We start from the raw sequence: 23,465 nt of genomic DNA on the forward strand, positions 1-23,465 counted from the left end.
GCTGCCCACACACACACACACACACAAAAAACGTCACAGAAACACGGAATAATAAAAAAAAGCAAAAAGAAGGGTGCCATCAGCACTCGGTGTTCCCAGGTGGTCTCCCTCCCAAGTACTGACCGAGCCCAATGCTGCTTAGCTTCGGGGATCGGACGAGAACCGGCGTATTCAGCATGGTATGGCCGATGGCATGGATGCTGTGTTTCCTACTGCACCTGTATCGTGCTATGTGCATTCGCCCAGTGAATGTATTGCTCCATCACGTACGCGGCAGTCTTTCCGCGAACAATACACGCACACGTCGATTACTCCGTTTGTGGATGTTCGCTGCATGCGTGCGTGCAAGTAAGTCATGCTCGCTCACAAAAACAAGAAAGAGGGGGAGCGCATTATGCGTGCGTTGCAGCCCACAATGTGCCACTTTATCGACGAGTTGTCATTGAGCTGTATGCGGGCGGGCGTGATAGCGAAGCGGTTAGAAGCTCGTGCGACTAAATTTTGCATGCAGCATTACGTCCGTCATTCCGCGCAGAATATCGCGTAGTGGCCTGCATATTGGTTTCACACTTCGGCGTCGGCTCTACCAGCAGGCTCCAGTTGAACGTAAGTAACAGTAAAAGCAGCTGCCCACACACACACACACACACACACAAAAAAACGTCACAGAAACACGGAATAATAAAAAAAAGCAAAAAGAAGGGTGCCATCAGCACTCGGTGTTCCCAGGTGGTCTCCCTCCCAAGTACTGACCGAGCCCAATGCTGCTTAGCTTCGGGGATCGGACGAGAACCGGCGTATTCAGCATGGTATGGCCGATGGCAAGGATGCTGTGTTTCCGACTGCACCTGTATCGTGCTATGTGCATTCGCCCAGTGAATGTATTGCTCCATCACGTACGCGGCAGTCTTTCCGCGAACAATACACGCACACGTCGATTACTCCGTTTGTGGTTGTTCGCTGCATGCGTGCGTGCAAGTAAGTCATGCTCGCTCACAAAAACAAGAAAGAGGGGGAGCGCATTATGCGTGCGTTGCAGCCCACAATGTGCCACTTTATCGACGAGTTGTCATTGAGCTGTATGCGGGCGGGCGTGATAGCGAAGCGGTTAGAAGCTCGTGCGACTAAATTTTGCATGCAGCATTACGTCCGTCATTCCGCGCAGAATATCGCGTAGTGGCCTGCATATTGGTTTCACACTTCGGCGTCGGCTCTACCAGCAGGCTCCAGTTGAACGTAAGTAACAGTAAAAGCAGCTGCCCACACACACACACACACAAAAAAAAAACGTCACAGAAACACGGAATAATAAAAAAAAGCAAAAAGAAGGGTGCCATCAGCACTCGGTGTTCCCAGGTGGTCTCCCTCCCAAGTACTGACCGAGCCCAATGCTGCTTAGCTTCGGGGATCGGACGAGAACCGGCGTATTCAGCATGGTATGGCCGATGGCATGGATGCTGTGTTTCCTACTGCACCTGTATCGTGCTATGTGCATTCGCCCAGTGAATGTATTGCTCCATCACGTACGCGGCAGTCTTTCCGCGAACAATACACGCATACGTCGATTACTCCGTTTGTGGATGTTCGCTGCATGCGTGCGTGCAAGTAAGTCATGCTCGCTCACAAAAACAAGAAAGAGGGGGAGCGCATTATGCGTGCGTTGCAGCCCACAATGTGCCACTTTATCGACGAGTTGTCATTGAGCTGTATGCGGGCGGGCGTGATAGCGAAGCGGTTAGAAGCTCGTGCGACTAAATTTTGCATGCAGCATTACGTCCGTCATTCCGCGCAGAATATCGCGTAGTGGCCTGCATATTGGTTTCACACTTCGGCGTCGGCTCTACCAGCAGGCTCCAGTTGAACGTAAGTAACAGTAAAAGCAGCTGCCCACACACACACACACACACAAAAAACGTCACAGAAACACGGAATAATAAAAAAAAGCAAAAAGAAGGGTGCCATCAGCACTCGGTGTTCCCAGGTGGTCTCCCTCCCAAGTACTGACCGAGCCCAATGCTGCTTATCTTCGGGGATCGGACGAGAACCGGCGTATTCAGCATGGTATGGCCGATGGCAAGGATGCTGTGTTTCCGACTGCACCTGTATCGTGCTATGTGCATTCGCCCAGTGAATGTATTGCTCCATCACGTACGCGGCAGTCTTTCCGCGAACAATACACGCACACGTCGATTACTCCGTTTGTGGTTGTTCGCTGCATGCGTGCGTGCAAGTAAGTCATGCTCGCTCACAAAAACAAGAAAGAGGGGGAGCGCATTATGCGTGCGTTGCAGCCCACAATGTGCCACTTTATCGACGAGTTGTCATTGAGCTGTATGCGGGCGGGCGTGATAGCGAAGCGGTTAGAAGCTCGTGCGACTAAATTTTGCATGCAGCATTACGTCCGTCATTCCGCGCAGAATATCGCGTAGTGGCCTGCATATTGGTTTCACACTTCGGCGTCGGCTCTACCAGCAGGCTCCAGTTGAACGTAAGTAACAGTAAAAGCAGCTGCCCACACACACACACACACAAAAAAACGTCACAGAAACACGGAATAATAAAAAAAAGCAAAAAGAAGGGTGCCATCAGCACTCGGTGTTCCCAGGTGGTCTCCCTCCCAAGTACTGACCGAGCCCAATGCTGCTTAGCTTCGGGGATCGGACGAGAACCGGCGTATTCAGCATGGTATGGCCGATGGCATGGATGCTGTGTTTCCTACTGCACCTGTATCGTGCTATGTGCATTCGCCCAGTGAATGTATTGCTCCATCACGTACGCGGCAGTCTTTCCGCGAACAATACACGCACACGTCGATTACTCCGTTTGTGGATGTTCGCTGCATGCGTGCGTGCAAGTAAGTCATGCTCGCTCACAAAAACAAGAAAGAGGGGGAGCGCATTATGCGTGCGTTGCAGCCCACAATGTGCCACTTTATCGACGAGTTGTCATTGAGCTGTATGCGGGCGGGCGTGATAGCGAAGCGGTTAGAAGCTCGTGCGACTAAATTTTGCATGCAGCATTACGTCCGTCATTCCGCGCAGAATATCGCGTAGTGGCCTGCATATTGGTTTCACACTTCGGCGTCGGCTCTACCAGCAGGCTCCAGTTGAACGTAAGTAACAGTAAAAGCAGCTGCCCACACACACACACACACACAAAAAAAAACGTCACAGAAACACGGAATAATAAAAAAAAGCAAAAAGAAGGGTGCCATCAGCACTCGGTGTTCCCAGGTGGTCTCCCTCCCAAGTACTGACCGAGCCCAATGCTGCTTATCTTCGGGGATCGGACGAGAACCGGCGTATTCAGCATGGTATGGCCGATGGCAAGGATGCTGTGTTTCCGACTGCACCTGTATCGTGCTATGTGCATTCGCCCAGTGAATGTATTGCTCCATCACGTACGCGGCAGTCTTTCCGCGAACAATACACGCACACGTCGATTACTCCGTTTGTGGTTGTTCGCTGCATGCGTGCGTGCAAGTAAGTCATGCTCGCTCACAAAAACAAGAAAGAGGGGGAGCGCATTATGCGTGCGTTGCAGCCCACAATGTGCCACTTTATCGACGAGTTGTCATTGAGCTGTATGCGGGCGGGCGTGATAGCGAAGCGGTTAGAAGCTCGTGCGACTAAATTTTCCATGCAGCATTACGTCCGTCATTCCGCGCAGAATATCGCGTAGTGGCCTGCATATTGGTTTCACACTTCGGCGTCGGCTCTACCAGCAGGCTCCAGTTGAACCTAAGTAACAGTAAAAGCAGCTGCCCACACACACACACACACAAAAAAAAACGTCACAGAAACACGGAATAATAAAAAAAAGCAAAAAGAAGGGTGCCATCAGCACTCGGTGTTCCCAGGTGGTCTCCCTCCCAAGTACTGACCGAGCCCAATGCTGCTTAGCTTCGGGGATCGGACGAGAACCGGCGTATTCAGCATGGTATGGCCGATGGCAAGGATGCTGTGTTTCCGACTGCACCTGTATCGTGCTATGTGCATTCGCCCAGTGAATGTATTGCTCCATCACGTACGCGGCAGTCTTTCCGCGAACAATACACGCACACGTCGATTACTCCGTTTGTGGTTGTTCGCTGCATGCGTGCGTGCAAGTAAGTCATGCTCGCTCACAAAAACAAGAAAGAGGGGGAGCGCATTATGCGTGCGTTGCAGCCCACAATGTGCCACTTTATCGACGAGTTGTCATTGAGCTGTATGCGGGCGGGCGTGATAGCGAAGCGGTTAGAAGCTCGTGCGACTAAATTTTGCATGCAGCATTACGTCCGTCATTCCGCGCAGAATATCGCGTAGTGGCCTGCATATTGGTTTCACACTTCGGCGTCGGCTCTACCAGCAGGCTCCAGTTGAACGTAAGTAACAGTAAAAGCAGCTGCCCACACACACACACACACACACAAAAAACGTCACAGAAACACGGAATAATAAAAAAAAGCAAAAAGAAGGGTGCCATCAGCACTCGGTGTTCCCAGGTGGTCTCCCTCCCAAGTACTGACCGAGCCCAATGCTGCTTATCTTCGGGGATCGGACGAGAACCGGCGTATTCAGCATGGTATGGCCGATGGCAAGGATGCTGTGTTTCCTACTGCACCTGTATCGTGCTATGTGCATTCGCCCAGTGAATGTATTGCTCCATCACGTACGCGGCAGTCTTTCCGCGAACAATACACGCACACGTCGATTACTCCGTTTGTGGATGTTCGCTGCATGCGTGCGTGCAAGTAAGTCATGCTCGCTCACAAAAACAAGAAAGAGGGGGAGCGCATTATGCGTGCGTTGCAGCCCACAATGTGCCACTTTATCGACGAGTTGTCATTGAGCTGTATGCGGGCGGGCGTGATAGCGAAGCGGTTAGAAGCTCGTGCGACTAAATTTTGCATGCAGCATTACGTCCGTCATTCCGCGCAGAATATCGCGTAGTGGCCTGCATATTGGTTTCACACTTCGGCGTCGGCTCTACCAGCAGGCTCCAGTTGAACGTAAGTAACAGTAAAACCAGCTGCCCACACACACACACACACACAAAAAAAACGTCACAGAAACACGGAATAATAAAAAAAAGCAAAAAGAAGGGTGCCATCAGCACTCGGTGTTCCCAGGTGGTCTCCCTCCCAAGTACTGACCGAGCCCAATGCTGCTTAGCTTCGGGGATCGGACGAGAACCGGCGTATTCAGCATGGTATGGCCGATGGCATGGATGCTGTGTTTCCTACTGCACCTGTATCGTGCTATGTGCATTCGCCCAGTGAATGTATTGCTCCATCACGTACGCGGCAGTCTTTCCGCGAACAATACACGCACACGTCGATTACTCCGTTTGTGGATGTTCGCTGCATGCGTGCGTGCAAGTAAGTCATGCTCGCTCACAAAAACAAGAAAGAGGGGGAGCGCATTATGCGTGCGTTGCAGCCCACAATGTGCCACTTTATCGACGAGTTGTCATTGAGCTGTATGCGGGCGGGCGTGATAGCGAAGCGGTTAGAAGCTCGTGCGACTAAATTTTGCATGCAGCATTACGTCCGTCATTCCGCGCAGAATATCGCGTAGTGGCCTGCATATTGGTTTCACACTTCGGCGTCGGCTCTACCAGCAGGCTCCAGTTGAACGTAAGTAACAGTAAAAGCAGCTGCCCACACACACACACACACACAAAAAACGTCACAGAAACACGGAATAATAAAAAAAAGCAAAAAGAAGGGTGCCATCAGCACTCGGTGTTCCCAGGTGGTCTCCCTCCCAAGTACTGACCGAGCCCAATGCTGCTTAGCTTCGGGGATCGGACGAGAACCGGCGTATTCAGCATGGTATGGCCGATGGCATGGATGCTGTGTTTCCTACTGCACCTGTATCGTGCTATGTGCATTCGCCCAGTGAATGTATTGCTCCATCACGTACGCGGCAGTCTTTCCGCGAACAATACACGCACACGTCGATTACTCCGTTTGTGGATGTTCGCTGCATGCGTGCGTGCAAGTAAGTCATGCTCGCTCACAAAAACAAGAAAGAGGGGGAGCGCATTATGCGTGCGTTGCAGCCCACAATGTGCCACTTTATCGACGAGTTGTCATTGAGCTGTATGCGGGCGGGCGTGATAGCGAAGCGGTTAGAAGCTCGTGCGACTAAATTTTGCATGCAGCATTACGTCCGTCATTCCGCGCAGAATATCGCGTAGTGGCCTGCATATTGGTTTCACACTTCGGCGTCGGCTCTACCAGCAGGCTCCAGTTGAACGTAAGTAACAGTAAAAGCAGCTGCCCACACACACACACACACAGACACAAAAAAACGTCACAGAAACACGGAATAATAAAAAAAAGCAAAAAGAAGGGTGCCATCAGCACTCGGTGTTCCCAGGTGGTCTCCCTCCCAAGTACTGACCGAGCCCAATGCTGCTTAGCTTCGGGGATCGGACGAGAACCGGCGTATTCAGCATGGTATGGCCGATGGCAAGGATGCTGTGTTTCCGACTGCACCTGTATCGTGCTATGTGCATTCGCCCAGTGAATGTATTGCTCCATCACGTACGCGGCAGTCTTTCCGCGAACAATACACGCACACGTCGATTACTCCGTTTGTGGTTGTTCGCTGCATGCGTGCGTGCAAGTAAGTCATGCTCGCTCACAAAAACAAGAAAGAGGGGGAGCGCATTATGCGTGCGTTGCAGCCCACAATGTGCCACTTTATCGACGAGTTGTCATTGAGCTGTATGCGGGCGGGCGTGATAGCGAAGCGGTTAGAAGCTCGTGCGACTAAATTTTGCATGCAGCATTACGTCCGTCATTCCGCGCAGAATATCGCGTAGTGGCCTGCATATTGGTTTCACACTTCGGCGTCGGCTCTACCAGCAGGCTCCAGTTGAACGTAAGTAACAGTAAAAGCAGCTGCCCACACACACACACACACAAAAAAAAAACGTCACAGAAACACGGAATAATAAAAAAAAGCAAAAAGAAGGGTGCCATCAGCACTCGGTGTTCCCAGGTGGTCTCCCTCCCAAGTACTGACCGAGCCCAATGCTGCTTAGCTTCGGGGATCGGACGAGAACCGGCGTATTCAGCATGGTATGGCCGATGGCATGGATGCTGTGTTTCCTACTGCACCTGTATCGTGCTATGTGCATTCGCCCAGTGAATGTATTGCTCCATCACGTACGCGGCAGTCTTTCCGCGAACAATACACGCACACGTCGATTACTCCGTTTGTGGATGTTCGCTGCATGCGTGCGTGCAAGTAAGTCATGCTCGCTCACAAAAACAAGAAAGAGGGGGAGCGCATTATGCGTGCGTTGCAGCCCACAATGTGCCACTTTATCGACGAGTTGTCATTGAGCTGTATGCGGGCGGGCGTGATAGCGAAGCGGTTAGAAGCTCGTGCGACTAAATTTTGCATGCAGCATTACGTCCGTCATTCCGCGCAGAATATCGCGTAGTGGCCTGCATATTGGTTTCACACTTCGGCGTCGGCTCTACCAGCAGGCTCCAGTTGAACGTAAGTAACAGTAAAAGCAGCTGCCCACACACACACACACACACAAAAAACGTCACAGAAACACGGAATAATAAAAAAAAGCAAAAAGAAGGGTGCCATCAGCACTCGGTGTTCCCAGGTGGTCTCCCTCCCAAGTACTGACCGAGCCCAATGCTGCTTAGCTTCGGGGATCGGACGAGAACCGGCGTATTCAGCATGGTATGGCCGATGGCATGGATGCTGTGTTTCCTACTGCACCTGTATCGTGCTATGTGCATTCGCCCAGTGAATGTATTGCTCCATCACGTACGCGGCAGTCTTTCCGCGAACAATACACGCACACGTCGATTACTCCGTTTGTGGATGTTCGCTGCATGCGTGCGTGCAAGTAAGTCATGCTCGCTCACAAAAACAAGAAAGAGGGGGAGCGCATTATGCGTGCGTTGCAGCCCACAATGTGCCACTTTATCGACGAGTTGTCATTGAGCTGTATGCGGGCGGGCGTGATAGCGAAGCGGTTAGAAGCTCGTGCGACTAAATTTTGCGTGCAGCATTACGTCCGTCATTCCGCGCAGAATATCGCGTAGTGGCCTGCATATTGGTTTCACACTTCGGCGTCGGCTCTACCAGCAGGCTCCAGTTGAACGTAAGTAACAGTAAAAGCAGCTGCCCACACACACACACAAAAAAAAAACGTCACAGAAACACGGAATAATAAAAAAAAGCAAAAAGAAGGGTGCCATCAGCACTCGGTGTTCCCAGGTGGTCTCCCTCCCAAGTACTGACCGAGCCCAATGCTGCTTATCTTCGGGGATCGGACGAGAACCGGCGTATTCAGCATGGTATGGCCGATGGCAAGGATGCTGTGTTTCCGACTGCACCTGTATCGTGCTATGTGCATTCGCCCAGTGAATGTATTGCTCCATCACGTACGCGGCAGTCTTTCCGCGAACAATACACGCACACGTCGATTACTCCGTTTGTGGTTGTTCGCTGCATGCGTGCGTGCAAGTAAGTCATGCTCGCTCACAAAAACAAGAAAGAGGGGGAGCGCATTATGCGTGCGTTGCAGCCCACAATGTGCCACTTTATCGACGAGTTGTCATTGAGCTGTATGCGGGCGGGCGTGATAGCGAAGCGGTTAGAAGCTCGTGCGACTAAATTTTGCATGCAGCATTACGTCCGTCATTCCGCGCAGAATATCGCGTAGTGGCCTGCATATTGGTTTCACACTTCGGCGTCGGCTCTACCAGCAGGCTCCAGTTGAACGTAAGTAACAGTAAAAGCAGCTGCCCACACACACACACACACAAAAAAAACGTCACAGAAACACGGAATAATAAAAAAAAGCAAAAAGAAGGGTGCCATCAGCACTCGGTGTTCCCAGGTGGTCTCCCTCCCAAGTACTGACCGAGCCCAATGCTGCTTAGCTTCGGGGATCGGACGAGAACCGGCGTATTCAGCATGGTATGGCCGATGGCATGGATGCTCTGTTTCCTACTGCACCTGTATCGTGCTATGTGCATTCGCCCAGTGAATGTATTGCTCCATCACGTACGCGGCAGTCTTTCCGCGAACAATACACGCACACGTCGATTACTCCGTTTGTGGATGTTCGCTGCATGCGTGCGTGCAAGTAAGTCATGCTCGCTCACAAAAACAAGAAAGAGGGGGAGCGCATTATGCGTGCGTTGCAGCCCACAATGTGCCACTTTATCGACGAGTTGTCATTGAGCTGTATGCGGGCGGGCGTGATAGCGAAGCGGTTAGAAGCTCGTGCGACTAAATTTTGCATGCAGCATTACGTCCGTCATTCCGCGCAGAATATCGCGTAGTGGCCTGCATATTGGTTTCACACTTCGGCGTCGGCTCTACCAGCAGGCTCCAGTTGAACGTAAGTAACAGTAAAAGCAGCTGCCCACACACACACACACACACACAAAAAAAAACGTCACAGAAACACGGAATAATAAAAAAAAGCAAAAAGAAGGGTGCCATCAGCACTCGGTGTTCCCAGGTGGTCTCCCTCCCAAGTACTGACCGAGCCCAATGCTGCTTATCTTCGGGGATCGGACGAGAACCGGCGTATTCAGCATGGTATGGCCGATGGCAAGGATGCTGTGTTTCCGACTGCACCTGTATCGTGCTATGTGCATTCGCCCAGTGAATGTATTGCTCCATCACGTACGCGGCAGTCTTTCCGCGAACAATACACGCACACGTCGATTACTCCGTTTGTGGTTGTTCGCTGCATGCGTGCGTGCAAGTAAGTCATGCTCGCTCACAAAAACAAGAAAGAGGGGGAGCGCATTATGCGTGCGTTGCAGCCCACAATGTGCCACTTTATCGACGAGTTGTCATTGAGCTGTATGCGGGCGGGCGTGATAGCGAAGCGGTTAGAAGCTCGTGCGACTAAATTTTGCATGCAGCATTACGTCCGTCATTCCGCGCAGAATATCGCGTAGTGGCCTGCATATTGGTTTCACACTTCGGCGTCGGCTCTACCAGCAGGCTCCAGTTGAACCTAAGTAACAGTAAAAGCAGCTGCCCACACACACACACACACACAAAAAAACGTCACAGAAACACGGAATAATAAAAAAAAGCAAAAAGAAGGGTGCCATCAGCACTCGGTGTTCCCAGGTGGTCTCCCTCCCAAGTACTGACCGAGCCCAATGCTGCTTAGCTTCGGGGATCGGACGAGAACCGGCGTATTCAGCATGGTATGGCCGATGGCAAGGATGCTGTGTTTCCGACTGCACCTGTATCGTGCTATGTGCATTCGCCCAGTGAATGTATTGCTCCATCACGTACGCGGCAGTCTTTCCGCGAACAATACACGCACACGTCGATTACTCCGTTTGTGGTTGTTCGCTGCATGCGTGCGTGCAAGTAAGTCATGCTCGCTCACAAAAAAAAGAAAGAGGGGGAGCGCATTATGCGTGCGTTGCAGCCCACAATGTGCCACTTTATCGACGAGTTGTCATTGAGCTGTATGCGGGCGGGCGTGATAGCGAAGCGGTTAGAAGCTCGTGCGACTAAATTTTGCATGCAGCATTACGTCCGTCATTCCGCGCAGAATATCGCGTAGTGGCCTGCATATTGGTTTCACACTTCGGCGTCGGCTCTACCAGCAGGCTCCAGTTGAACGTAAGTAACAGTAAAAGCAGCTGCCCACACACACACACACACAAAAAAAAACGTCACAGAAACACGGAATAATAAAAAAAAAGCAAAAAGAAGGGTGCCATCAGCACTCGGTGTTCCCAGGTGGTCTCCCTCCCAAGTACTGACCGAGCCCAATGCTGCTTAGCTTCGGGGATCGGACGAGAACCGGCGTATTCAGCATGGTATGGCCGATGGCATGGATGCTGTGTTTCCTACTGCACCTGTATCGTGCTATGTGCATTCGCCCAGTGAATGTATTGCTCCATCACGTACGCGGCAGTCTTTCCGCGAACAATACACGCACACGTCGATTACTCCGTTTGTGGATGTTCGCTGCATGCGTGCGTGCAAGTAAGTCATGCTCGCTCACAAAAACAAGAAAGAGGGGGAGCGCATTATGCGTGCGTTGCAGCCCACAATGTGCCACTTTATCGACGAGTTGTTATTGAGCTGTATGCGGGCGGGCGTGATAGCGAAGCGGTTAGAAGCTCGTGCGACTAAATTTTGCATGCAGCATTACGTCCGTCATTCCGCGCAGAATATCGCGTAGTGGCCTGCATATTGGTTTCACACTTCGGCGTCGGCTCTACCAGCAGGCTCCAGTTGAACGTAAGTAACAGTAAAAGCAGCTGCCCACACACACACACACACACACAAAAAAAAAACGTCACAGAAACACGGAATAATAAAAAAAAGCAAAAAGAAGGGTGCCATCAGCACTCGGTGTTCCCAGGTGGTCTCCCTCCCAAGTACTGACCGAGCCCAATGCTGCTTAGCTTCGGGGATCGGACGAGAACCGGCGTATTCAGCATGGTATGGCCGATGGCAAGGATGCTGTGTTTCCGACTGCACCTGTATCGTGCTATGTGCATTCGCCCAGTGAATGTATTGCTCCATCACGTACGCGGCAGTCTTTCCGCGAACAATACACGCACACGTCGATTACTCCGTTTGTGGATGTTCGCTGCATGCGTGCGTGCAAGTAAGTCATGCTCGCTCACAAAAACAAGAAAGAGGGGGAGCGCATTATGCGTGCGTTGCAGCCCACAATGTGCCACTTTATCGACGAGTTGTCATTGAGCTGTATGCGGGCGGGCGTGATAGCGAAGCGGTTAGAAGCTCGTGCGACTAAATTTTGCATGCAGCATTACGTCCGTCATTCCGCGCAGAATATCGCGTAGTGGCCTGCATATTGGTTTCACACTTCGGCGTCGGCTCTACCAGCAGGCTCCAGTTGAACGTAAGTAACAGTAAAAGCAGCTGCCCACACACACACACACACACACAAAAAAAACGTCACAGAAACACGGAATAATAAAAAAAAGCAAAAAGAAGGGTGCCATCAGCACTCGGTGTTCCCAGGTGGTCTCCCTCCCAAGTACTGACCGAGCCCAATGCTGCTTAGCTTCGGGGATCGGACGAGAACCGGCGTATTCAGCATGGTATGGCCGATGGCATGGATGCTGTGTTTCCTACTGCACCTGTATCGTGCTATGTGCATTCGCCCAGTGAATGTATTGCTCCATCACGTACGTGGCAGTCTTTCCGCGAACAATACACGCACACGTCGATTACTCCGTTTGTGGATGTTCGCTGCATGCGTGCGTGCAAGTAAGTCATGCTCGCTCACAAAAACAAGAAAGAGGGGGAGCGCATTATGCGTGCGTTGCAGCCCACAATGTGCCACTTTATCGACGAGTTGTCATTGAGCTGTATGCGGGCGGGCGTGATAGCGAAGCGGTTAGAAGCTCGTGCGACTAAATTTTGCATGCAGCATTACGTCCGTCATTCCGCGCAGAATATCGCGTAGTGGCCTGCATATTGGTTTCACACTTCGGCGTCGGCTCTACCAGCAGGCTCCAGTTGAACGTAAGTAACAGTAAAAGCAGCTGCCCACACACACACACACAAAAAAAAACGTCACAGAAACACGGAATAATAAAAAAAAGCAAAAAGAAGGGTGCCATCAGCACTCGGTGTTCCCAGGTGGTCTCCCTCCCAAGTACTGACCGAGCCCAATGCTGCTTAGCTTCGGGGATCGGACGAGAACCGGCGTATTCAGCATGGTATGGCCGATGGCAAGGATGCTGTGTTTCCGACTGCACCTGTATCGTGCTATGTGCATTCGCCCAGTGAATGTATTGCTCCATCACGTACGCGGCAGTCTTTCCGCGAACAATACACGCACACGTCGATTACTCCGTTTGTGGTTGTTCGCTGCATGCGTGCGTGCAAGTAAGTAAGTCATGCTCGCTCACAAAAACAAGAAAGAGGGGGAGCGCATTATGCGTGCGTTGCAGCCCACAATGTGCCACTTTATCGACGAGTTGTCATTGAGCTGTATGCGGGCGGGCGTGATAGCGAAGCGGTTAGAAGCTCGTGCGACTAAATTTTGCATGCAGCATTACGTCCGTCATTCCGCGCAGAATATCGCGTAGTGGCCTGCATATTGGTTTCACACTTCGGCGTCGGCTCTACCAGCAGGCTCCAGTTGAACGTAAGTAACAGTAAAAGCAGCTGCCCACACACACACACACACACAAAAAAAACGTCACAGAAACACGGAATAATAAAAAAAAGCAAAAAGAAGGGTGCCATCAGCACTCGGTGTTCCCAGGTGGTCTCCCTCCCAAGTACTGACCGAGCCCAATGCTGCTTAGCTTCGGGGATCGGACGAGAACCGGCGTATTCAGCATGGTATGGCCGATGGCATGGATGCTGTGTTTCCTACTGCACCTGTATCGTGCTATGTGCATTCGCCCAGTGAATGTATTGCTCCATCACGTACGCGGCAGTCTTTCCGCGAACAATACACGCACACGTCGATTACTCCGTTTGTGGATGTTCGCTGCATGCGTGCGTGCAAGTAAGTCATGCTCGCTCACAAAAACAAGAAAGAGGGGGAGCGCATTATGCGTGCGTTGCAGCCCACAATGTGCCACTTTATCGACGAGTTGTCATTGAGCTGTATGCGGGCGGGCGTGATAGCGAAGCGGTTAGAAGCTCGTGCGACTAAATTTTGCATGCAGCATTACGTCCGTCATTCCGCGCAGAATATCGCGTAGTGGCCTGCATATTGGTTTCACACTTCGGCGTCGGCTCTACCAGCAGGCTCCAGTTGAACGTAAGTAACAGTAAAAGCAGCTGCCCACACACACACACACACACAAAAAAAAACGTCACAGAAACACGGAATAATAAAAAAAAGCAAAAAGAAGGGTGCCATCAGCACTCGGTCTTCCCAGGTGGTCTCCCTCCCAAGTACTGACCGAGCCCAATGCTGCTTAGCTTCGGGGATCGGACGAGAACCGGCGTATTCAGCATGGTATGGCCGATGGCAAGGATGCTGTGTTTCCGACTGCACCTGTATCGTGCTATGTGCATTCGCCCAGTGAATGTATTGCTCCATCACGTACGCGGCAGTCTTTCCGCGAACAATACACGCACACGTCGATTACTCCGTTTGTGGTTGTTCGCTGCATGCGTGCGTGCCAGTAAGTCATGCTCGCTCACAAAAACAAGAAAGAGGGGGAGCGCATTATGCGTGCGTTGCAGCCCACAATGTGCCACTTTATCGACGAGTTGTCATTGAGCTGTATGCGGGCGGGCGTGATAGCGAAGCGGTTAGAAGCTCGTGCGACTAAATTTTGCATGCAGCATTACGTCCGTCATTCCGCGCAGAATATCGCGTAGTGGCCTTCATATTGGTTTCACACTTCGGCGTCGGCTCTACCAGCAGGCTCCAGTTGAACGTAAGTAACAGTAAAAGCAGCTGCCCACACACACACACACACACAAAAAAAACGTCACAGAAACACGGAATAATAAAAAAAAGCAAAAAGAAGGGTGCCATCAGCACTCGGTGTTCCCAGGTGGTCTCCCTCCCAAGTACTGACCGAGCCCAATGCTGCTTAGCTTCGGGGATCGGACGAGAACCGGCGTATTCAGCATGGTATGGCCGATGGCATGGATGCTGTGTTTCCTACTGCACCTGTATCGTGCTATGTGCATTCGCCCAGTGAATGTATTGCTCCATCACGTACGCGGCAGTCTTTCCGCGAACAATACACGCACACGTCGATTACTCCGTTTGTGGATGTTCGCTGCATGCGTGCGTGCAAGTAAGTCATGCTCGCTCACAAAAACAAGAAAGAGGGGGAGCGCATTATGCGTGCGTTGCAGCCCACAATGTGCCACTTTATCGACGAGTTGTCATTGAGCTGTATGCGGGCGGGCGTGATAGCGAAGCGGTTAGAAGCTCGTGCGACTAAATTTTGCATGCAGCATTACGTCCGTCATTCCGCGCAGAATATCGCGTAGTGGCCTGCATATTGGTTTCACACTTCGGCGTCGGCTCTACCAGCAGGCTCCAGTTGAACGTAAGTAACAGTAAAAGCAGCTGCCCACACACACACACACAAAAAAAAAACGTCACAGAAACACGGAATAATAAAAAAAAGCAAAAAGAAGGGTGCCATCAGCACTCGGTGTTCCCAGGTGGTCTCCCTCCCAAGTACTGACCGAGCCCAATGCTGCTTAGCTTCGGGGATCGGACGAGAACCGGCGTATTCAGCATGGTATGGCCGATGGCAAGGATGCTGTGTTTCCGACTGCACCTGTATCGTGCTATGTGCATTCGCCCAGTGAATGTATTGCTCCATCACGTACGCGGCAGTCTTTCCGCGAACAATACACGCACACGTCGATTACTCCGTTTGTGGTTGTTCGCTGCATGCGTGCGTGCAAGTAAGTCATGCTCGCTCACAAAAACAAGAAAGAGGGGGAGCGCATTATGCGTGCGTTGCAGCCCACAATGTGCCACTTTATCGACGAGTTGTCATTGAGCTGTATGCAGGCGGGCGTGATAGCGAAGCGGTTAGAAGCTCGTGCGACTAAATTTTGCATGCAGCATTACGTCCGTCATTCCGCGCAGAATATCGCGTAGTGGCCTGCATATTGGTTTCACACTTCGGCGTCGGCTCTACCAGCAGGCTCCAGTTGAACGTAAGTAACAGTAAAAGCAGCTGCCCACACACACACACACACACACAAAAAACGTCACAGAAACACGGAATAATAAAAAAAAGCAAAAAGAAGGGTGCCATCAGCACTCGGTGTTCCCAGGTGGTCTCCCTCCCAAGTACTGACCGAGCCCAATGCTGCTTAGCTTCGGGGATCGGACGAGAACCGGCGTATTCAGCATGGTATGGCCGATGGCATGGATGCTGTGTTTCCTACTGTACCTGTATCGTGCTATGTGCATTCGCCCAGTGAATGTATTGCTCCATCACGTACGCGGCAGTCTTTCCGCGAACAATACACGCACACGTCGATTACTCCGTTTGTGGATGTTCGCTGCATGCGTGCGTGCAAGTAAGTCATGCTCGCTCACAAAAACAAGAAAGAGGGGGAGCGCATTATGCGTGCGTTGCAGCCCACAATGTGCCACTTTATCGACGAGTTGTCATTGAGCTGTATGCGGGCGGGCGTGATAGCGAAGCGGTTAGAAGCTCGTGCGACTAAATTTTGCATGCAGCATTACGTCCGTCATTCCGCGCAGAATATCGCGTAGTGGCCTGCATATTGGTTTCACACTTCGGCGTCGGCTCTACCAGCAGGCTCCAGTTGAACGTAAGTAACAGTAAAAGCAGCTGCCCACACACACACACACACAAAAAAAAACGTCACAGAAACACGGAATAATAAAAAAAGCAAAAAGAAGGGTGCCATCAGCACTCGGTGTTCCCAGGTGGTCTCCCTCCCAAGTACTGACCGAGCCCAATGCTGCTTAGCTTCGGGGATCGGACGAGAACCGGCGTATTCAGCATGGTATGGCCGATGGCAAGGATGCTGTGTTTCCGACTGCACCTGTATCGTGCTATGTGCATTCGCCCAGTGAATGTATTGCTCCATCACGTACGCGGCAGTCTTTCCGCGAACAATACACGCACACGTCGATTACTCCGTTTGTGGTTGTTCGCTGCATGCGTGCGTGCAAGTAAGTCATGCTCGCTCACAAAAACAAGAAAGAGGGGGAGCGCATTATGCGTGCGTTGCAGCCCACAATGTGCCACTTTATCGACGAGTTGTCATTGAGCTGTATGCGGGCGGGCGTGATAGCGAAGCGGTTAGAAGCTCGTGCGACTAAATTTTGCATGCAGCATTACGTCCGTCATTCCGCGCAGAATATCGCGTAGTGGCCTGCATATTGGTTTCACACTTCGGCGTCGGCTCTACCAGCAGGCTCCAGTTGAACGTAAGTAACAGTAAAAGCAGCTGCCCACACACACACACACAAAAAAAAACGTCACAGAAACACGGAATAATAAAAAAAGCAAAAAGAAGGGTGCCATCAGCACTCGGTGTTCCCAGGTGGTCTCCCTCCCAAGTACTGACCGAGCCCAATGCTGCTTAGCTTCGGGGATCGGACGAGAACCGGCGTATTCAGCATGGTATGGCCGATGGCAAGGATGCTGTGTTTCCGACTGCACCTGTATCGTGCTATGTGCATTCGCCCAGTGAATGTATTGCTCCATCACGTACGCGGCAGTCTTTCCGCGAACAATACACGCACACGTCGATTACTCCGTTTGTGGTTGTTCGCTGCATGCGTGCGTGCAAGTAAGTCATGCTCGCTCACAAAAACAAGAAAGAGGGGGAGCGCATTATGCGTGCGTTGCAGCCCACAATGTGCCACTTTATCGACGAGTTGTCATTGAGCTGTATGCGGGCGGGCGTGATAGCGAAGCGGTTAGAAGCTCGTGCGACTAAATTTTGCATGCAGCATTACGTCCGTCATTCCGCGCAGAATATCGCGTAGTGGCCTGCATATTGGTTTCACACTTCGGCGTCGGCTCTACCAGCAGGCTCCAGTTGAACGTAAGTAACAGTAAAAGCAGCTGCCCACACACACACACACACAAAAAAAAACGTCACAGAAACACGGAATAATAAAAAAAAGCAAAAAGAAGGGTGCCATCAGCACTCGGTGTTCCCAGGTGGTCTCCCTCCCAAGTACTGACCGAGCCCAATGCTGCTTAGCTTCGGGGATCGGACGAGAACCGGCGTATTCAGCATGGTATGGCCGATGGCAAGGATGCTGTGTTTCCGACTGCACCTGTATCGTGCTATGTGCATTCGCCCAGTGAATGTATTGCTCCATCACGTACGCGGCAGTCTTTCCGCGAACAATACACGCACACGTCGATTACTCCGTTTGTGGTTGTTCGCTGCATGCGTGCGTGCAAGTAAGTCATGCTCGCTCACAAAAACAAGAAAGAGGGGGAGCGCATTATGCGTGCGTTGCAGCCCACAATGTGCCACTTTATCGACGAGTTGTCATTGAGCTGTATGCGGGCGGGCGTGATAGCGAAGCGGTTAGAAGCTCGTGCGACTAAATTTTGCATGCAGCATTACGTCCGTCATTCCGCGCAGAATATCGCGTAGTGGCCTGCATATTGGTTTCACACTTCGGCGTCGGATCTACCAGCAGGCTCCAGTTGAACGTAAGTAACAGTAAAAGCAGCTGCCCACACACACACACACACAAAAAAAACGTCACAGAAACACGGAATAATAAAAAAAAAGCAAAAAGAAGGGTGCCATCAGCACTCGGTGTTCCCAGGTGGTCTCCCTCCCAAGTACTGACCGAGCCCAATGCTGCTTAGCTTCGGGGATCGGACGAGAACCGGCGTATTCAGCATGGTATGGCCGATGGCATGGATGCTGTGTTTCCTACTGCACCTGTATCGTGCTATGTGCATTCGCCCAGTGAATGTATTGCTCCATCACGTACGCGGCAGTCTTTCCGCGAACAATACACGCACACGTCGATTACTCCGTTTGTGGATGTTCGCTGCATGCGTGCGTGCAAGTAAGTCATGCTCGCTCACAAAAACAAGAAAGAGGGGGAGCGCATTATGCGTGCGTTGCAGCCCACAATGTGCCACTTTATCGACGAGTTGTCATTGAGCTGTATGCGGGCGGGCGTGATAGCGAAGCGGTTAGAAGCTCGTGCGACTAAATTTTGCATGCAGCATTACGTCCGTCATTCCGCGCAGAATATCGCGTAGTGGCCTGCATATTGGTTTCACACTTCGGCGTCGGCTCTACCAGCAGGCTCCAGTTGAACGTAAGTAACAGTAAAAGCAGCTGCCCACACACACACACACACAAAAAAAAAACGTCACAGAAACACGGAATAATAAAAAAAAACAAAAAGAAGGGTGCCATCAGCACTCGGTGTTCCCAGGTGGTCTCCCTCCCAAGTACTGACCGAGCCCAATGCTGCTTAGCTTCGGGGATCGGACGAGAACCGGCGTATTCAGCATGGTATGGCCGATGGCAAGGATGCTGTGTTTCCGACTGCACCTGTATCGTGCTATGTGCATTCGCCCAGTGAATGTATTGCTCCATCACGTACGCGGCAGTCTTTCCGCGAACAATACACGCACACGTCGATTACTCCGTTTGTGGTTGTTCGCTGCATGCGTGCGTGCAAGTAAGTCATGCTCGCTCACAAAAACAAGAAAGAGGGGGAGCGCATTATGCGTGCGTTGCAGCCCACAATGTGCCACTTTATCGACGAGTTGTCATTGAGCTGTATGCGGGCGGGCGTGATAGCGAAGCGGTTAGAAGCTCGTGCGACTAAATTTTGCATGCAGCATTACGTCCGTCATTCCGCGCAGAATATCGCGTAGTGGCCTGCATATTGGTTTCACACTTCGGCGTCGGCTCTACCAGCAGGCTCCAGTTGAACGTAAGTAACAGTAAAAGCAGCTGCCCACACACACACACACACACACAAAAAAAACGTCACAGAAACACGGAATAATAAAAAAAAGCAAAAAGAAGGGTGCCATCAGCACTCGGTGTTCCCAGGTGGTCTCCCTCCCAAGTACTGACCGAGCCCAATGCTGCTTAGCTTCGGGGATCGGACGAGAACCGGCGTATTCAGCATGGTATGGCCGATGGCATGGATGCTGTGTTTCCTACTGTACCTGTATCGTGCTATGTGCATTCGCCCAGTGAATGTATTGCTCCATCACGTACGCGGCAGTCTTTCCGCGAACAATACACGCACACGTCGATTACTCCGTTTGTGGATGTTCGCTGCATGCGTGCGTGCAAGTAAGTCATGCTCGCTCACAAAAACAAGAAAGAGGGGGAGCGCATTATGCGTGCGTTGCAGCCCACAATGTGCCACTTTATCGACGAGTTGTCATTGAGCTGTATGCGGGCGGGCGTGATAGCGAAGCGGTTAGAAGCTCGTGCGACTAAATTTTGCATGCAGCATTACGTCCGTCATTCCGCGCAGAATATCGCGTAGTGGCCTGCATATTGGTTTCACACTTCGGCGTCGGCTCTACCAGCAGGCTCCAGTTGAACGTAAGTAACAGTAAAAGCAGCTGCCCACACACACACACACACAAAAAAAAACGTCACAGAAACACGGAATAATAAAAAAAAGCAAAAAGAAGGGTGCCATCAGCACTCGGTGTTCCCAGGTGGTCTCCCTCCCAAGTACTGACCGAGCCCAATGCTGCTTAGCTTCGGGGATCGGACGAGAACCGGCGTATTCAGCATGGTATGGCCGATGGCAAGGATGCTGTGTTTCCGACTGCACCTGTATCGTGCTATGTGCATTCGCCCAGTGAATGTATTGCTCCATCACGTACGCGGCAGTCTTTCCGCGAACAATACACGCACACGTCGATTACTCCGTTTGTGGTTGTTCGCTGCATGCGTGCGTGCAAGTAAGTAAGTCATGCTCGCTCACAAAAACAAGAAAGAGGGGGAGCGCATTATGCGTGCGTTGCAGCCCACAATGTGCCACTTTATCGACGAGTTGTCATTGAGCTGTATGCGGGCGGGCGTGATAGCGAAGCGGTTAGAAGCTCGTGCGACTAAATTTTGCATGCAGCATTACGTCCGTCATTCCGCGCAGAATATCGCGTAGTGGCCTGCATATTGGTTTCACACTTCGGCGTCGGCTCTACCAGCAGGCTCCAGTTGAACGTAAGTAACAGTAAAAGCAGCTGCCCACACACACACACACACAAAAAAAAACGTCACAGAAACACGGAATAATAAAAAAAAGCAAAAAGAAGGGTGCCATCAGCACTCGGTGTTCCCAGGTGGTCTCCCTCCCAAGTACTGACCGAGCCCAATGCTGCGTAGCTTCGGGGATCGGACGAGAACCGGCGTATTCAGCATGGTATGGCCGATGGCATGGATGCTGTGTTTCCTACTGCACCTGTATCGTGCTATGTGCATTCGCCCAGTGAATGTATTGCTCCATCACGTACGCGGCAGTCTTTCCGCGAACAATACACGCACACGTCGATTACTCCGTTTGTGGTTGTTCGCTGCATGCGTGCGTGCAAGTAAGTCATGCTCGCTCACAAAAACAAGAAAGAGGGGGAGCGCATTATGCGTGCGTTGCAGCCCACAATGTGCCACTTTATCGACGAGTTGTCATTGAGCTGTATGCGGGCGGGCGTGATAGCGAAGCGGTTAGAAGCTCGTGCGACTAAATTTTGCATGCAGCATTACGTCCGTCATTCCGCGCAGAATATCGCGTAGTGGCCTGCATATTGGTTTCACACTTCGGCGTCGGCTCTACCAGCAGGCTCCAGTTGAACGTAAGTAACAGTAAAAGCAGCTGCCCACACACACACACACACAAAAAAAAACGTCACAGAAACACGGAATAATAAAAAAAAGCAAAAAGAAGGGTGCCATCAGCACTCGGTGTTCCCAGGTGGTCTCCCTCCCAAGTACTGACCGAGCCCAATGCTGCTTAGCTTCGGGGATCGGACGAGAACCGGCGTATTCAGCATGGTATGGCCGATGGCAAGGATGCTGTGTTTCCGACTGCACCTGTATCGTGCTATGTGCATTCGCCCAGTGAATGTATTGCTCCATCACGTACGCGGCAGTCTTTCCGCGAACAATACACGCACACGTCGATTACTCCGTTTGTGGTTGTTCGCTGCATGCGTGCGTGCAAGTAAGTCATGCTCGCTCACAAAAACAAGAAAGAGGGGGAGCGCATTATGCGTGCGTTGCAGCCCACAATGTGCCACTTTATCGACGAGTTGTCATTGAGCTGTATGCGGGCGGGCGTGATAGCGAAGCGGTTAGAAGCTCGTGCGACTAAATTTTGCATGCAGCATTACGTCCGTCATTCCGCGCAGAATATCGCGTAGTGGCCTGCATATTGGTTTCACACTTCGGCGTCGGCTCTACCAGCAGGCTCCAGTTGAACGTAAGTAACAGTAAAAGCAGCTGCCCACACACACACACACACAAAAAAAAAACGTCACAGAAACACGGAATAATAAAAAAAAGCAAAAAGAAGGGTGCCATCAGCACTCGGTGTTCCCAGGTGGTCTCCCTCCCAAGTACTGACCGAGCCCAATGCTGCTTAGCTTCGGGGATCGGACGAGAACCGGCGTATTCAGCATGGTATGGCCGATGGCAAGGATGCTGTGTTTCCGACTGCACCTGTATCGTGCTATGTGCATTCGCCCAGTGAATGTATTGCTCCATCACGTACGCGGCAGTCTTTCCGCGAACAATACACGCACACGTCGATTACTCCGTTTGTGGTTGTTCGCTGCATGCGTGCGTGCAAGTAAGTCATGCTCGCTCACAAAAACAAGAAAGAGGGGGAGCGCATTATGCGTGCGTTGCAGCCCACAATGTGCCACTTTATCGACGAGTTGTCATTGAGCTGTATGCGGGCGGGCGTGATAGCGAAGCGGTTAGAAGCTCGTGCGACTAAATTTTGCATGCAGCATTACGTCCGTCATTCCGCGCAGAATATCGCGTAGTGGCCTGCATATTGGTTTCACACTTCGGCGTCGGCTCTACCAGCAGGCTCCAGTTGAACGTAAGTAACAGTAAAAGCAGCTGCCCACACACACACACACACAAAAAAAAACGTCACAGAAACACGGAATAATAAAAAAAAGCAAAAAGAAGGGTGCCATCAGCACTCGGTGTTCCCAGGTGGTCTCCCTCCCAAGTACTGACCGAGCCCAATGCTGCTTAGCTTCGGGGATCGGACGAGAACCGGCGTATTCAGCATGGTATGGCCGATGGCATGGATGCTGTGTTTCCTACTGCACCTGTATCGTGCTATGTGCATTCGCCCAGTGAATGTATTGCTCCATCACGTACGCGGCAGTCTTTCCGCGAACAATACACGCACACGTCGATTACTCCGTTTGTGGTTGTTCGCTGCATGCGTGCGTGCAAGTAAGTCATGCTCGCTCACAAAAACAAGAAAGAGGGGGAGCGCATTATGCGTGCGTTGCAGCCCACAATGTGCCACTTTATCGACGAGTTGTCATTGAGCTGTATGCGGGCGGGCGTGATAGCGAAGCGGTTAGAAGCTCGTGCGACTAAATTTTGCATGCAGCATTACGTCCGTCATTCCGCGCAGAATATCGCGTAGTGGCCTGCATATTGGTTTCACACTTCGGCGTCGGCTCTACCAGCAGGCTCCAGTTGAACGTAAGTAACAGTAAAAGCAGCTGCCCACACACACACACACACACAAAAAAAAACGTCACAGAAACACGGAATAATAAAAAAAAGCAAAAAGAAGGGTGCCATCAGCACTCGGTGTTCCCAGGTGGTCTCCCTCCCAAGTACTGACCGAGCCCAATGCTGCTTAGCTTCGGGGATCGGACGAGAACCGGCGTATTCAGCATGGTATGGCCGATGGCAAGGATGCTGTGTTTCCGACTGCACCTGTATCGTGCTATGTGCATTCGCCCAGTGAATGTATTGCTCCATCACGTACGC

At 51.5% G+C, this 23,465-nt stretch overlaps 37 non-coding genes and 1 pseudogene across 37 annotated transcripts; all 38 read right to left on the minus strand.

Moving 5' to 3' along the window:
* Nucleotides 1-74: 74 nt before the first annotated feature.
* LOC139058496 (5S ribosomal RNA) lies at nucleotides 75-193 on the minus strand. The gene has a single exon (XR_011513482.1). It is a non-coding gene; the product is annotated as a 5S ribosomal RNA (ribosomal RNA).
* A 511-nt stretch (nucleotides 194-704) lies between these two features.
* On the minus strand, nucleotides 705-823 carry LOC139058497 (5S ribosomal RNA). Its single transcript, XR_011513483.1, has one exon. It is a non-coding gene; the product is annotated as a 5S ribosomal RNA (ribosomal RNA).
* A 508-nt stretch (nucleotides 824-1,331) lies between these two features.
* Nucleotides 1,332-1,450, minus strand: LOC139058498 (5S ribosomal RNA). The gene has a single exon (XR_011513484.1). It is a non-coding gene; the product is annotated as a 5S ribosomal RNA (ribosomal RNA).
* A 506-nt stretch (nucleotides 1,451-1,956) lies between these two features.
* On the minus strand, nucleotides 1,957-2,075 carry LOC139058020 (5S ribosomal RNA). The gene has a single exon (XR_011513185.1). It is a non-coding gene; the product is annotated as a 5S ribosomal RNA (ribosomal RNA).
* Nucleotides 2,076-2,580: 505 nt separating this feature from the next.
* On the minus strand, nucleotides 2,581-2,699 carry LOC139058499 (5S ribosomal RNA). The gene has a single exon (XR_011513485.1). It is a non-coding gene; the product is annotated as a 5S ribosomal RNA (ribosomal RNA).
* Nucleotides 2,700-3,208: 509 nt separating this feature from the next.
* On the minus strand, nucleotides 3,209-3,327 carry LOC139058021 (5S ribosomal RNA). The gene has a single exon (XR_011513186.1). It is a non-coding gene; the product is annotated as a 5S ribosomal RNA (ribosomal RNA).
* Nucleotides 3,328-3,834: 507 nt separating this feature from the next.
* LOC139058500 (5S ribosomal RNA) lies at nucleotides 3,835-3,953 on the minus strand. The gene has a single exon (XR_011513486.1). It is a non-coding gene; the product is annotated as a 5S ribosomal RNA (ribosomal RNA).
* Nucleotides 3,954-4,461: 508 nt separating this feature from the next.
* LOC139058023 (5S ribosomal RNA) lies at nucleotides 4,462-4,580 on the minus strand. The gene has a single exon (XR_011513188.1). It is a non-coding gene; the product is annotated as a 5S ribosomal RNA (ribosomal RNA).
* Nucleotides 4,581-5,088: 508 nt separating this feature from the next.
* On the minus strand, nucleotides 5,089-5,207 carry LOC139058501 (5S ribosomal RNA). The gene has a single exon (XR_011513487.1). It is a non-coding gene; the product is annotated as a 5S ribosomal RNA (ribosomal RNA).
* Nucleotides 5,208-5,713: 506 nt separating this feature from the next.
* On the minus strand, nucleotides 5,714-5,832 carry LOC139058503 (5S ribosomal RNA). Its single transcript, XR_011513489.1, has one exon. It is a non-coding gene; the product is annotated as a 5S ribosomal RNA (ribosomal RNA).
* Nucleotides 5,833-6,343: 511 nt separating this feature from the next.
* LOC139058504 (5S ribosomal RNA) lies at nucleotides 6,344-6,462 on the minus strand. Its single transcript, XR_011513490.1, has one exon. It is a non-coding gene; the product is annotated as a 5S ribosomal RNA (ribosomal RNA).
* A 508-nt stretch (nucleotides 6,463-6,970) lies between these two features.
* Nucleotides 6,971-7,089, minus strand: LOC139058505 (5S ribosomal RNA). Its single transcript, XR_011513491.1, has one exon. It is a non-coding gene; the product is annotated as a 5S ribosomal RNA (ribosomal RNA).
* Nucleotides 7,090-7,595: 506 nt separating this feature from the next.
* Nucleotides 7,596-7,714, minus strand: LOC139058506 (5S ribosomal RNA). The gene has a single exon (XR_011513492.1). It is a non-coding gene; the product is annotated as a 5S ribosomal RNA (ribosomal RNA).
* A 504-nt stretch (nucleotides 7,715-8,218) lies between these two features.
* Nucleotides 8,219-8,337, minus strand: LOC139058024 (5S ribosomal RNA). The gene has a single exon (XR_011513189.1). It is a non-coding gene; the product is annotated as a 5S ribosomal RNA (ribosomal RNA).
* Nucleotides 8,338-8,843: 506 nt separating this feature from the next.
* Nucleotides 8,844-8,962, minus strand: LOC139058507 (5S ribosomal RNA). Its single transcript, XR_011513493.1, has one exon. It is a non-coding gene; the product is annotated as a 5S ribosomal RNA (ribosomal RNA).
* Nucleotides 8,963-9,473: 511 nt separating this feature from the next.
* On the minus strand, nucleotides 9,474-9,592 carry LOC139058025 (5S ribosomal RNA). Its single transcript, XR_011513190.1, has one exon. It is a non-coding gene; the product is annotated as a 5S ribosomal RNA (ribosomal RNA).
* A 507-nt stretch (nucleotides 9,593-10,099) lies between these two features.
* Nucleotides 10,100-10,218, minus strand: LOC139058508 (5S ribosomal RNA). Its single transcript, XR_011513494.1, has one exon. It is a non-coding gene; the product is annotated as a 5S ribosomal RNA (ribosomal RNA).
* Nucleotides 10,219-10,726: 508 nt separating this feature from the next.
* Nucleotides 10,727-10,845, minus strand: LOC139058509 (5S ribosomal RNA). Its single transcript, XR_011513495.1, has one exon. It is a non-coding gene; the product is annotated as a 5S ribosomal RNA (ribosomal RNA).
* Nucleotides 10,846-11,357: 512 nt separating this feature from the next.
* LOC139058510 (5S ribosomal RNA) lies at nucleotides 11,358-11,476 on the minus strand. The gene has a single exon (XR_011513496.1). It is a non-coding gene; the product is annotated as a 5S ribosomal RNA (ribosomal RNA).
* Nucleotides 11,477-11,986: 510 nt separating this feature from the next.
* Nucleotides 11,987-12,105, minus strand: LOC139058511 (5S ribosomal RNA). The gene has a single exon (XR_011513497.1). It is a non-coding gene; the product is annotated as a 5S ribosomal RNA (ribosomal RNA).
* Nucleotides 12,106-12,610: 505 nt separating this feature from the next.
* LOC139058512 (5S ribosomal RNA) lies at nucleotides 12,611-12,729 on the minus strand. The gene has a single exon (XR_011513498.1). It is a non-coding gene; the product is annotated as a 5S ribosomal RNA (ribosomal RNA).
* Nucleotides 12,730-13,241: 512 nt separating this feature from the next.
* LOC139058514 (5S ribosomal RNA) lies at nucleotides 13,242-13,360 on the minus strand. The gene has a single exon (XR_011513500.1). It is a non-coding gene; the product is annotated as a 5S ribosomal RNA (ribosomal RNA).
* Nucleotides 13,361-13,869: 509 nt separating this feature from the next.
* On the minus strand, nucleotides 13,870-13,988 carry LOC139058343 (5S ribosomal RNA). Its single transcript, XR_011513328.1, has one exon. It is a non-coding gene; the product is annotated as a 5S ribosomal RNA (ribosomal RNA).
* A 508-nt stretch (nucleotides 13,989-14,496) lies between these two features.
* On the minus strand, nucleotides 14,497-14,615 carry LOC139058515 (5S ribosomal RNA). Its single transcript, XR_011513501.1, has one exon. It is a non-coding gene; the product is annotated as a 5S ribosomal RNA (ribosomal RNA).
* Nucleotides 14,616-15,121: 506 nt separating this feature from the next.
* Nucleotides 15,122-15,240, minus strand: LOC139058516 (5S ribosomal RNA). Its single transcript, XR_011513502.1, has one exon. It is a non-coding gene; the product is annotated as a 5S ribosomal RNA (ribosomal RNA).
* Nucleotides 15,241-15,748: 508 nt separating this feature from the next.
* On the minus strand, nucleotides 15,749-15,867 carry LOC139058517 (5S ribosomal RNA). The gene has a single exon (XR_011513503.1). It is a non-coding gene; the product is annotated as a 5S ribosomal RNA (ribosomal RNA).
* Nucleotides 15,868-16,373: 506 nt separating this feature from the next.
* On the minus strand, nucleotides 16,374-16,492 carry LOC139058518 (5S ribosomal RNA). The gene has a single exon (XR_011513504.1). It is a non-coding gene; the product is annotated as a 5S ribosomal RNA (ribosomal RNA).
* A 504-nt stretch (nucleotides 16,493-16,996) lies between these two features.
* On the minus strand, nucleotides 16,997-17,115 carry LOC139058520 (5S ribosomal RNA). The gene has a single exon (XR_011513506.1). It is a non-coding gene; the product is annotated as a 5S ribosomal RNA (ribosomal RNA).
* Nucleotides 17,116-17,622: 507 nt separating this feature from the next.
* Nucleotides 17,623-17,741, minus strand: LOC139058521 (5S ribosomal RNA). Its single transcript, XR_011513507.1, has one exon. It is a non-coding gene; the product is annotated as a 5S ribosomal RNA (ribosomal RNA).
* Nucleotides 17,742-18,248: 507 nt separating this feature from the next.
* On the minus strand, nucleotides 18,249-18,367 carry LOC139058522 (5S ribosomal RNA). Its single transcript, XR_011513508.1, has one exon. It is a non-coding gene; the product is annotated as a 5S ribosomal RNA (ribosomal RNA).
* A 508-nt stretch (nucleotides 18,368-18,875) lies between these two features.
* On the minus strand, nucleotides 18,876-18,994 carry LOC139058523 (5S ribosomal RNA). The gene has a single exon (XR_011513509.1). It is a non-coding gene; the product is annotated as a 5S ribosomal RNA (ribosomal RNA).
* A 510-nt stretch (nucleotides 18,995-19,504) lies between these two features.
* LOC139058524 (5S ribosomal RNA) lies at nucleotides 19,505-19,623 on the minus strand. The gene has a single exon (XR_011513510.1). It is a non-coding gene; the product is annotated as a 5S ribosomal RNA (ribosomal RNA).
* A 507-nt stretch (nucleotides 19,624-20,130) lies between these two features.
* On the minus strand, nucleotides 20,131-20,249 carry LOC139058526 (5S ribosomal RNA). Its single transcript, XR_011513512.1, has one exon. It is a non-coding gene; the product is annotated as a 5S ribosomal RNA (ribosomal RNA).
* A 511-nt stretch (nucleotides 20,250-20,760) lies between these two features.
* On the minus strand, nucleotides 20,761-20,879 carry LOC139058141 (5S ribosomal RNA; annotated as a pseudogene).
* Nucleotides 20,880-21,386: 507 nt separating this feature from the next.
* On the minus strand, nucleotides 21,387-21,505 carry LOC139058527 (5S ribosomal RNA). Its single transcript, XR_011513513.1, has one exon. It is a non-coding gene; the product is annotated as a 5S ribosomal RNA (ribosomal RNA).
* Nucleotides 21,506-22,013: 508 nt separating this feature from the next.
* On the minus strand, nucleotides 22,014-22,132 carry LOC139058528 (5S ribosomal RNA). The gene has a single exon (XR_011513514.1). It is a non-coding gene; the product is annotated as a 5S ribosomal RNA (ribosomal RNA).
* A 507-nt stretch (nucleotides 22,133-22,639) lies between these two features.
* LOC139058529 (5S ribosomal RNA) lies at nucleotides 22,640-22,758 on the minus strand. The gene has a single exon (XR_011513515.1). It is a non-coding gene; the product is annotated as a 5S ribosomal RNA (ribosomal RNA).
* Nucleotides 22,759-23,267: 509 nt separating this feature from the next.
* LOC139058530 (5S ribosomal RNA) lies at nucleotides 23,268-23,386 on the minus strand. Its single transcript, XR_011513516.1, has one exon. It is a non-coding gene; the product is annotated as a 5S ribosomal RNA (ribosomal RNA).
* Between the last annotated feature and the right edge of the window lie 79 nt (nucleotides 23,387-23,465).

This window comes from Dermacentor albipictus, chromosome 3 (genome assembly GCF_038994185.2).
Source record: "Dermacentor albipictus isolate Rhodes 1998 colony chromosome 3, USDA_Dalb.pri_finalv2, whole genome shotgun sequence".
NCBI classification, from domain to species: domain Eukaryota; kingdom Metazoa; phylum Arthropoda; class Arachnida; order Ixodida; family Ixodidae; genus Dermacentor; species Dermacentor albipictus.